The sequence below is a fragment of the Camelus bactrianus genome, chromosome 8 (assembly GCF_048773025.1).
Source record: "Camelus bactrianus isolate YW-2024 breed Bactrian camel chromosome 8, ASM4877302v1, whole genome shotgun sequence".
Lineage (NCBI taxonomy): Eukaryota > Metazoa > Chordata > Mammalia > Artiodactyla > Camelidae > Camelus > Camelus bactrianus.
The window spans coordinates 64,273,304-64,284,502 of record NC_133546.1 but is presented as its reverse complement, the minus strand read 5'-3'; positions in this window follow the sequence as shown (position 1 = coordinate 64,284,502).

Below are 11,199 nucleotides of genomic sequence, written 5' to 3'. Positions count from 1 at the left end.
AAACTATGGCAAGAACTCAAAAAGGAAAGTTCTTTTCATCTCTGGCAGTTCCTTCAACAATTTGAGCTTTATATATTATCCCCATTAGGTGAGACAGAAAGACACTGAGATAACAGGAAGCCAAAAATTTTAAGGACATTATGCCAAAAGAAGCTAATTATCCACATAGAGGACCAGGGGCTTTCATCCGAAAGTTTTCTTTTTGTAACACCAAGGGGAAAAAGGAAAATAATGAGGAAATAAAAACATGCGGGTTGAGTGAGATAGGTACCAAACGTGGCCGCGGTGTTGACTTCACAATATTCGGTGCTATGTTCTAAGAACAAAAGCATCAACATCTTCCCCTGAGTAAGGAGAAGCCTGTTTGACGCACATGGCTCTCATCCACGCCCCTCTGCCACCGTCCTCCTAACCGCACTCCAGTCCACATCCCTCCCGGTCTGGCTGCCATTCATCTCAACCTCCTCCCTCTCTTCCTTTGTCTGAGAAAGTTCCCACCTTGTGATTCCCGTTGAGAGGCAGAACTCTCTCCCACTCTCCAGACTGAGCCTGTCAGAGGCTCACCGTCCCAAGCCAAGGCTGCTGGCCTTTGACCAAATCAGACGCATCTGCTCCAGCTAGCGATGTCAAGGCGCCAGGATCACGGAGGGAGGGGAAGCCGCTTCTGCAGCAGCGGCTGTGGCGGCAAGATCGGCTGCCCCGGCAGCAGGAGTACCGGCAACCCGCCGGGCTCTGCCCGCAGGGCCTGCTCCGCAACCTAAGTGCGGCCGCTAACTCTGCAGCCGCGGCGCCGGGTCCCCACGGACACCGAGCCTGAGCCGGGCCCTCCAGGCTTCTGCGAATTCTCTCCACCACCCATGATCCTTTTAATAAATCCCCTTTCTGCTCAAGTCAGCTGGAATTAAGACTCCGAAACATGCACATTTCGTGTTTTAATTGTTGAAGTGACTGAGCAGTGAAGGTGCAAATCTTGATCTAGGAAACGACGGCAAACGCTAGACAGGTGGGTATAATTATCTCCATTAACGCTCTAGACAGGTAGGTGTTTCTGTATCACAATATTCTTACCAGTTCGAGTAATATAAGCCTGTGTTTTCAGTCCCATCCCAAGAAAAAACTGCTAATATTCTTCTAATCCTGCAGATTTCAGGGACCAGGCTAGAGGTTGGGACGCACGAGAACCAAAGTGAGCAAGCTAGCTGGGCTTCCTCCTCATCTTAACTGTCTAGACCCATTCCTCAGACATCAGCAGGCTTAAGGACCACCTCTGGGTCTACACACCTGCCTTTAAAATGCACATTCAGGCCAGAGAGAGAGAACACACACACGGAGGGAGTTAATAGCTGTGGGAATCATATGAGCTCTCTTTTTAACTAAGCAAAGCTAATGAGTGCTGGAGCCCTTTATAAAGTAGTATCCAGGTGGTGGTTTCGGGTATCATTACTATAAGTAAAGGTAGTGTAAGCTTCAGGGAATCAGAGGTCCAAGTCCTGAGAGAACTTTATTTTCTACTCAATATTTAAATAAGCAACTCAAAATGGAGAGAGAGGCAAAGGAGAAATCTTTTCGATAATGAACAAATAGCTATTTTATAGAAGAAAGTCGAAATAAAATAGAGAACTCACTTAAGACAATGAAACAAGCACTTCCGGGGGCCAGTGACGCAGATGATACCCCATCAGGACAGAAGAGAATCTAGAGATGAAGGGGGCTGCAGCCCCACCATCCCTCAGAATGACCATCTGGGAGACAGTGGAAAAGTGGAAGAGGGATGTGAAAAAAGGAAGATATCTAAGTATGATGAAAGGCAGAATGTCATAAACCAAAAGAGGTGCAGCCAGAAACATTTCTCATGTATTTTTAATTGTCTATTTTTCATTCCCAATCAAACCCTCCACCCCGGGGCCCTCCACCACTGAGGCCGAAGCGCACATCGCTTGCAGGGGGAGGGTGGATCTGTGTAGAATAAAGAAGGCAAAGTCACACTATGATTTTTTTTTTCCCAATTTCAAGCATTCACAATAGACATGAAAACCCCTAGCTTTCAACTGCAACAGCCAGACTCTTGCAAGAGAAAGCCTTTTCCCAGAAATCTCAAAGGTGGGCTTTGAAATACCCATCGGCCCAGCAGAGAGGACTAGATTGTTGAGTTTTAACTACACAGAGTAGGGAGATGGTAGGAGAAGGGCAGGGACTTGAGAGAGGTCCATCCTGAGGCTGAAGGAGGAAATTTAGGACAGGAAGGGAAGGGCCAGAGAGTCGAGATGCCTGTCTTGGGTACCCCTGGGCTGGAAGCCTGGGGTGGGAGGTGGGTAGACAAGAAACAGGTAAGCTGAGAATCCCACAACGCAGGAGGCCTGAGCATCACTTCTGGGAACTCTTGGAGAAGACATCCTTGCCCAGGGAGCTGGGCCACCCTGGGCAGCAGGGTTGGATGAGGAGCAAGCTCCGTCTAAGCTAAAAGAATCGGGGATAAACCCCCACGCTCCCCTCCATCACGAAGTGAAAACAACCCAGAAAAATCTGGAGTTCTTTCAGAGGGGTACAAAAGGCTTCTGAGAATAAAAAACCCCAGTGTGAGGAGTCCTCGAGTCTGAGAATGGTATGTTGTGGGGAAAGGGGACCCTACAGGGCCGGGAACTAGGGAGTCACCAAAACACTTCAGACTGCGGCCCCAGTGGAAGCAGAGCTGAGAGAGAGATACTGGAAGAGAACAGATGGCCAGCAACGCCACCAGGCATACCTCCAAAACAGACACAGAGAGACTCCACAGAGGGCAAGCCACGCACACCTACCTGACTGCCCCATGCCCTGGGGGCCCCAGGTCGAGTCCTGCGTGCGCCCCCAAGCTTCTCCCTGGAAGCTGGATGAGAGAAGGGAGACTTCTGAGGATACATCCACCCTGGTAGGGGGCGTGAACCTGAACTGACTCAATTCAGGCCTGATTTAATTAGTGATTGAGTACACCCGAAGTGGCAAAATAAAGTGTTTTCTCCAGCTCCAGCTGATTGGTGGCTGATGAGTTTGTTGGATTCACGTGTAGGAAACCATCTCTATTTCTACACATGGGGCGGTGTGTACATGGGGCCCACAATACAGAAGTACACACCAAATGCAGTGGGGAAGTTGAAGGAATTTTACAACTGCATTGGTAAAAAAATTGAATATAATCCAGGCTAGACTATATTCAGGTTTTTCTTCTGGTTTTTCAAAGAAATTTTGTGAGCTCCTAAAAGTCTCGTGGGCCCTAGGCACTGCACATATCATGTCTAATGGATAAATTGGCCCATGTGTGGAAATGCCAAAAGATCAAAATGATGTTTGGTGTTTTTTTTTATGATTATTTTCGCCTTAAAATAGGTGGTTTTTACCAGTTGAAGGGCTTGTACTTCCTCAGCTGGGGGAGGTAACTGGACTCAGCAACTGGTCATCAACAGTAATTATTTCAAGCAGAAAGTTTCTAGAAGACCTGAGTATGACATACCCTTGCATTGGTCACATCGTAGACCTCCGAGTGGATGTGAGGTGGCTGGCTGAGGCCCTGTCAGCTGCGGGAGGCTGAAGAGGGATTCGAGGAGGTGAGCTGCCCAAATGGAAGGCGTGAGGAGCCAACATGGAGCAAAGCAGTACTTCGCTGCAGTACAAGCGGGCGGCGGTGCAGGTGTACGCGCTTGTCCTTTTATGATGCCAGCGCATGCGTATTGTTCATAATGCTGACTCATGCTGCTAGCGCATGCGTACATTTACTTCTTACCTCATACACATGTAAGTTGTTGTGAACGTTGGCCTGAGTCCCATGGCCTACTCACTTAAGACTGCTGACAGGCCGCACTGGGGCTCATTCTAAAATGGGCTTGCATTTTCCTCTGGATCAAAGTTTGGGGAAGTGACGTACCCTACCTGTTCATTTCCTGAAAACCTTTCCCCATTATAGTCCTATATTCAACAACACAAAAAATGGAAGGATGGAAATTGAAGGAAGACATTGTATTAAGTTGGGGGGCAGAGGGATTAGGCCAGTATTTTAGGGGAGGGGGACAAGGTGGAACCGATATTTTTAACAGAATTTTTTTAAACTATGTCTTAGTGAATTTATGGGATTTTGACAAGAAGAAATGAGGCGGAGACATTCCAGAAGGCAGAAGGAGGTTGAACAAAGCCTAGGAAGTGGGAGGAGGTGGGAAATGTTCAGGAAAAAATGATGGTCCAATTTGGCTAGAACCTAAGGTCCTCTTCTAAAATTCCACATATGTTCCACCAGAGCCCTGTGCTTTGTGCCTCAGTGACGGGAAGGGTGTTGTAAACATCACAGTATAAGATATTCTGAGCTGAGTGATGCCTGGAAACGTATGCCCATTCCTTAGAAGCCCTGTTGCCTCTGCCTGCTTCCCATCCCTTCCTGCAAATGCAGTAAACAGACTTGCCACCCAGTGATGCCTCCAGTGGGAAATACTCTTCTCTCATGCTCTGCGAGCAGCCCTACCCGCAGAGGTGGGCTCTTCCATCAACACTTCATCCTTTCATCAGATGCTAGCTTTCACCATTCTGCGTGCCCTTATGATGGAGGCTTCACTACGAGGTGGTGGTTCACTGAGTGTGAGGTGGGGGCCAGGCACTTTTATTTTGACAAATCTCCAGAGGTGATCTAGACCTCTCTTTTTTCCCTTTTCACACTTTCCTTGCCTCCCATTCCTTCATAAAAATTCAGAACACTTTCTGGTACATATTTGGTGTCAGTAACTACTCACTGAATGAATGAATGAGTGCACAGGCACACCAATCCATTTTTCAAACTGTAGGTACAATGGAATCAGCAGGAGGGCTTGTTAAATTACAGATTGCTGGGTCCATCTGAAGCATTTCTGATTCAGCAGGTCTGAGGGAGAAGCTGAGACCATCTCCCTGCTCACCGCCCCTCCCCCTTCCTCCCACTGGGTGATGCCTATGCTGTTGGTGGGGGAGGGAATACACTTGGAGAATGACTGGTCTGGATCAGTATGGAAATATCCCTGAACACTTCAACCACAACCCAAACTGACTGGTGCCTTTACATGTTTTGCCTCCCATCTTCCTGGAAGCTTTTAGAAAAGGATGTTTCCCTACGTTTTCTTACATAAGTTGTAAGAGCAACTTAATAGCATAAATTATAGGCATTGAAAACTGTTTCTAGAAGATATGGAATTCTGATTAAGAATTCCAGGAATCAGAGACTTCTGAGTAAAATGTGAATTATCTTTTTCCATTCAAGGGTTGATGTTTTAATGATGCAATAAATCAAAAAGCCATGAGAGTTCTGTGATTTTTCCCTGGACTGGCCTTCTTCCATATCAAAACAAAAGCAAAAGTCAGGCCACTCCTTCTGGAGTGATTGAGAATTGGATGAAGTGGAGTGTTTCTATTCATTACCTGGAGGAGAATCCATTCTGAGGTAGAACTGCCTTGTTTTTTTTTTTATCCTAATAGGGGAAACAAAACAAAATAACACTGTTTCCACATTTAAGTACCCACAAGGGGCCAAGTTTTTGCTTTGTTTTCCAAGCCCTGTAAAAAGTCCAGAATTGTCCCTTAAGTAAGAAAATCTGTAAAAAATTGAGAGGTTTATTATTTTTGTTTTTTGCTTTACTTTCAAACACCAATGTTAAATATTCATGTTGGGCCATAGGTTTCCTTGGAAAGATTTTTCTTGCAATTTCCTAAGCTGTATATCCAGTTCTATTATCTGTAGAGTCAGACACCCAAACTTTGTTGGATCACTGTAAATAAAAAGGATTTACTTTATAATGGTGTATATCCTGTTTACCATGTGGATTCTTACTGCTCAGAAATTTAAATGCTCAAATACTCTTTTCCTGCAAGCTCCTTGAGAGTCATCAATTCCAATTATACCTAACTAAATAAATATTATGGAATTCAGATAAACAATATTTGAGCTACAAAGGCATGCTTTTTCTCTCAGAGCCAGACTGCACATGAAATTCCCAATAAAATGCCTGACACAGCTCTGAACTACACAGCTCCTCACATTTATCCACAGGCCTGATACTGATACAGTCCTACAGTGCACAGAAAGAAGGCTCATAAGGGCAGAAAATATCATTTATCTACAGAAGTGTTCATCGATCTGGGCTTTTTATTAAAAATCTCACTTATCCAAAGGCTAATGCTTATTAAGCTTAACATAACTTATTCCAGACCTGAGGCTTCAGCTTCAGATTTATTTTCCTTGCTGTACTTTATAAGACGTGAAAAATTAAATACTCCTGTATGTAATTATTATCATTTGTAATTGCAGGTTGTATTTTGTCTATTGATTGCTCCCTGCTGCCCCAGTGTTCCATGAGTATATGTAATTTTACCTCATACTCTAATTACACATTAGAGAATTTTCTATTTATCTGCCAACGGATTACTTTATCAAAATGCAAATGGGCATAGATATCAGAGGCCTTCATAGCAAAAGCAAAAATGGAGCTTCATCAAATCACTTTTAGGAAAGGAAAACTAGCCGTATTCTCACATAATTTGGTAGAAATTCATAACTTGGTCTCCTGAGTGAACGAGGCTAGCGGAGGTGGGCAGAGGTCAAGAGAGGGAACAGACACCAAGTTCAGGCATGAGAGTGGAGGGCATCAGAACAGATGAGTGTCAAGATAGATAAAGAAGATGTTGACAAGTGAGCAACAGGAGGAAAAATGCAGAATAGGGTTGCAGGTTTGGGAAGCAAAGGTGTGGGATATCCAGGGAAGTAAGGGTACCAACCAGGTGAGCATGCTGAGGGGGCCTGGCTGACTCATAGGGAGGGTGGTGAAGCTGGCAGAAGCTGGCAGATCGAATGTAGAGGGTAAGGAAATAAAGTTAGAGTCAGGGATAGGCAGCCAAGGCTATGACTGTATAATTAATGGAGATGCAAAAGTGTGAAGATGGAAGCAAAACAGACAATCCATTTTGACTCTCCTAATGAGACTTAATTAATAGCTCTGGCTGAACCCCTCCCATGACAGAACATAGTATCCTCTAGAGCAGCTTGAAGAAGCTATCAGGATGCGGATCAGCTGTTAACTGACTATATCGCTTGAGTTTCTGTTAGCTAGTTGTTTTCCATTGCATGGGTGAATGATCAAAGATGTGACTCTGAATCACCAAGTGAACAGGATACCAAAAAAAAAAAAAAAAAGGAAAAAAAAGCTATTAACAGCATTTATGTTACTAGCAGCAACTGTCCTTAGGGAGGGTTAAAATTAATTTTTCAGGAGATCCCATTACTAAGTGTTTAGGACATCTCTGCATAACATTTTGAATTCCTCAGGCAAGCAATCAGGCTAGGTGTAGAAAAACCCACCAGCTGCCCTGTATTCACCTGTTGTCTTCACTAACAAATGAATGTTGAATTCAAGCCTTAAGTTAGTGGCCCTCATCCTGTTTGAATTATACAGGAAGATTCTGATTTAAATTCTGGTTTGTTTTGGGGTAGGGAATGAGCATCAGTACTTCTCAGAAGCTCCCTGTGAACCCTCCTGCACTACTGGTGGGAATGTAGTTTGGTGCAGCCATTATGAAAACCAGTATGGAGATTCCTTTAAAAACTAAAAATCAACTTACCATATGATCCAGCAATCCCACTCCTGGGCATATATCCAGTGAAATCTCTAATTTGAAAAGTTGCATGCACCCCAGTTTTCATTGCAGCACTATTTACAATAGTCAAGACATGGAAGCAACCTAAGTGTCTACTAACAGATGACTGGATAAAGAAGATGTGATAGGTAGGTAGATAGACAGATAGATAGATAGATAGATAGAAAGAAAAGAAAGAAAGAATAGAATACTACTCAGTCATAAAAAAGAATGAAACAATGCCATTTGCAGCAACATGGATGGACTTGGTAATTGTCAGACTAAGTGAAGTAAGCCAGAAGGAGAAAGAAAAATACCATATGATATTACTTATACATGGAATATTTTTTTAAAAAAGACAAATGAACTTATTTACAAAACAGAAACAGACTCACAGACATAGAGAACAAACTTATGGTTTCCAGAGGGGAAAAGAGGGTAGAGGGATAAAGTGGTAGTTCAGGATTTGCAGATACAAACTACTATATATAAAACAGATAAACAACAAAGTTCTACTGTATAGCACAGGGAACAATATCCAATACCTTGTAATAGCCTGTAATGAAAAAGAATATGAAAAGGAATGCACACACACATACACACACACGTATATATATATAACTGAATCACTGTACTGTATACCAGCTATACCAGCAATTAACACAACAGTGTAAACCAACTATACTTCAATTAAAAAAAAAAAAAGGAGCTCCCCTGGTGACTGTAAGGGTTGAGAACTACTGCTATGCCGAAGTAACCACAGAGTAAAACACGACTCTGAGTGCCACAATATTAAAGTATGTCCTAGGAGGTAGCCAGGATTTTGCTGCCTCCTAGGACCTCACACAACCTTTGCTTTTACTTCTTTGTATAAAAGAAGGCACGTGGTGACTTTGGCCAATATCAAGAACATGGTTCACCTCCTGAAAGCACTATGACTCTTCTTTCAAGAAAACGAAATAAGAGAACTTACTGTGTAATCATACTTTATGAATACATCTGATAAATTTCCATTGTTTTCTAGGCTAGTACTGATGGTGTTGTTGCACCTCCGTTCATTATGAGTTGTACAGTCTAATTTACCCTTTCAGTTTCTGAGTATATATCCAATGATTTGATGTAACAGAAAAGCAGGAAATGTCTCTCATAGAGATCTAAAGCAGTGGGATGTTTTAACCAAGGCAATTATTGAGAAGCAAAGAAATAGTTTCACACCCAGGAGAAATAGATGTTACATCAAAGAATGCTTTCTAAAAAGTGACATTGGCAAAAGGAGATAACACAAACTTTTGCAGACTCAAGAAGATCATTTTGAACCAAAAATAGAGCTACCATATGATCCAGCAATCCCACTCCTGGGCATATATCCAGAAAATGATGAAAAAAATGAGGACTAGCCTTACATTACTACAATCTTTGTGGACTGGGAGGAGGAGGAGGAGGAGGATCTAGAAAAGAAACAGAATGAGTGGTGAGTAAAGCACGGAAAAGCCACGAGAAGATGTTTCCCAAAGGCAACTGAAGAAAAGGCTTTAGGAAAGGAATACCCACGTGTGTCAAATGCTACCAAGAGCTCAACTGAGATGACTCTTTCCTATTCTCTCTCCTCAAACTTGTTCCTCCCTAAGTATTCATTGGCTCAGTAAATGGCATCAACATTTAATCAAATAGTCAGACTAAAATGCTTTGACTTATTCTTAACTTCTCTATTCTTCTCATCCTCCAAATCCCATCCACAGCAAATACTACTGACTTTAATTTCACAATTTAAGCCAAATCTGATCACTTTTCATAAACTCTCCTTCTTCCACTTTAGTTCAAACCACAACCGTCTCTCCCCTGGACCGTGGTCATGCAACTTTGTCTCCTGCTGTTTTATGACTTCCGTTCATCACATAGTAGCCAGAATGATCATTTTAAGAAGTAAATAGGGTCACAACCTATAGAATGGAGGAGCTATTGCTAGAAGAAACAGTGGAATCCAATGTCTCCTGCTCCTGATAGTTCCTGATGGTGTTAAGGACAAGACAAGAAATGGGTCTAGTCTGTTGATGCCTAGAGTCCAAAGTAGAACATAGGCCAGGATGCCTCTTAATTGTGGTAACAAATTCCTGAAGAGAAAACCTGGACTTGTATCCTGAAAAAGGTGATAAAAATTAAAGCAAGATAACAGAGCAAAAAAATGATATACCGGTTGATGGGCAAGAAACTAGACTGTAGAACAAGGTATGAAGAGGAGGAGTGGGAGTGGGACATGTGAATCAGTGGACCAGATGTGTCCTGCGTCACCAAAGCACCTTCTCTAGGAGTTATTCCAAGTCACAGCACCTGATGAAAGCCGCAGGTGGCCATGCTTATTAGGTGTGATTCTCCCAACCAGGATGATTGTTCCAGGGACCATGATGATGGAGTGGGTGAGAGGCAGTCATATTCTTCTTGTAGAAAAGTGCACTGGGATGCTGGGAGCCTCAGACTGTTGTAAGACAGAGACAAGAAAGCTCCTGGGTGATGAAGTTCTAGAAAGTCTATGGACTGAAATTTACTTCTCATAGTTCTGGAGGCTGGAAGTCCCAGGTCTGGGTGGCAGCATGGTTCTGGTGAGGGCCCTCTTCCAGGTTGCAGAATTCTTGCTGTGTTCTCACAAAACAGAAGGGGCTAGGGAGCTTTGTGGGATTTCTTTTATAAGGGCACTAATCCCATTCATAAGGGCTCCATCCTCAAAACTAATCACCTCCCAAAGGCTCCATCTCCTAATACCATCACATTGAGTGTTAACAGTTCAACATATGAATTTTGGAGGCACACAAACATTCAGATCAAATGAAACAGCTAGAACGGAAGTGGGTGCTCTGGGTGTATTACAGAGATGGAATTCTAAGGCCTTTAGATGTTTTCCATGCTCTTAGTATTCAACTGATATGGGAAGCTGGGTTGGGACAGTTTACTCTCTTTACTTTTTTACACCAAGCGAGATAACATGGTGATGCACGAACCCATTGCTTTGGGATGCCTCTCACCTTTGGGCTAAGCAGGGCAAAAGTGAGGCCCTTGGTTGGTCCTACTCTAGGCTACTTAGTTTGGCTCTACTCTTGCCTTTGGATGAAAGAGGCTAAAGCCTTTAGATAAACAAACAGGTCACCCAGTCTTCCTGAAGTGAGAGACCCAGAAGGAACCTGTAGGAAATATTTGTCTGGATGCCTCTATACCTAGGAATCCCTACAATGAGGAGTTCTTTGCACATCCCATCACACAAAATGTGTTCAAATGAGACAGTACACCTTGTCTCAACATTCAAGGCCAACAGCATCTGATAAGGAGCAAAAACAAAAACCCAACAAATTATAAGTCACTCAAAATATATTTTTTAAATAATAAGCATGATAAGCTAAAGGAGGAATTCTCAAGGAAAAGCTGAGAATATTGTATGCTCTGTGAAAACATTGAAACACTTCTCAAAAACAATTCAAATGGCAAGGTACAAAATTAAAGGGATTTTAGGACAGGTTAGTGATGAAAGACTGAGAGTAACCATCCCCAAAAGGGAGCTTGCTGTCTACCAAGGAAGAGGCAGGAAAAACACAAAGT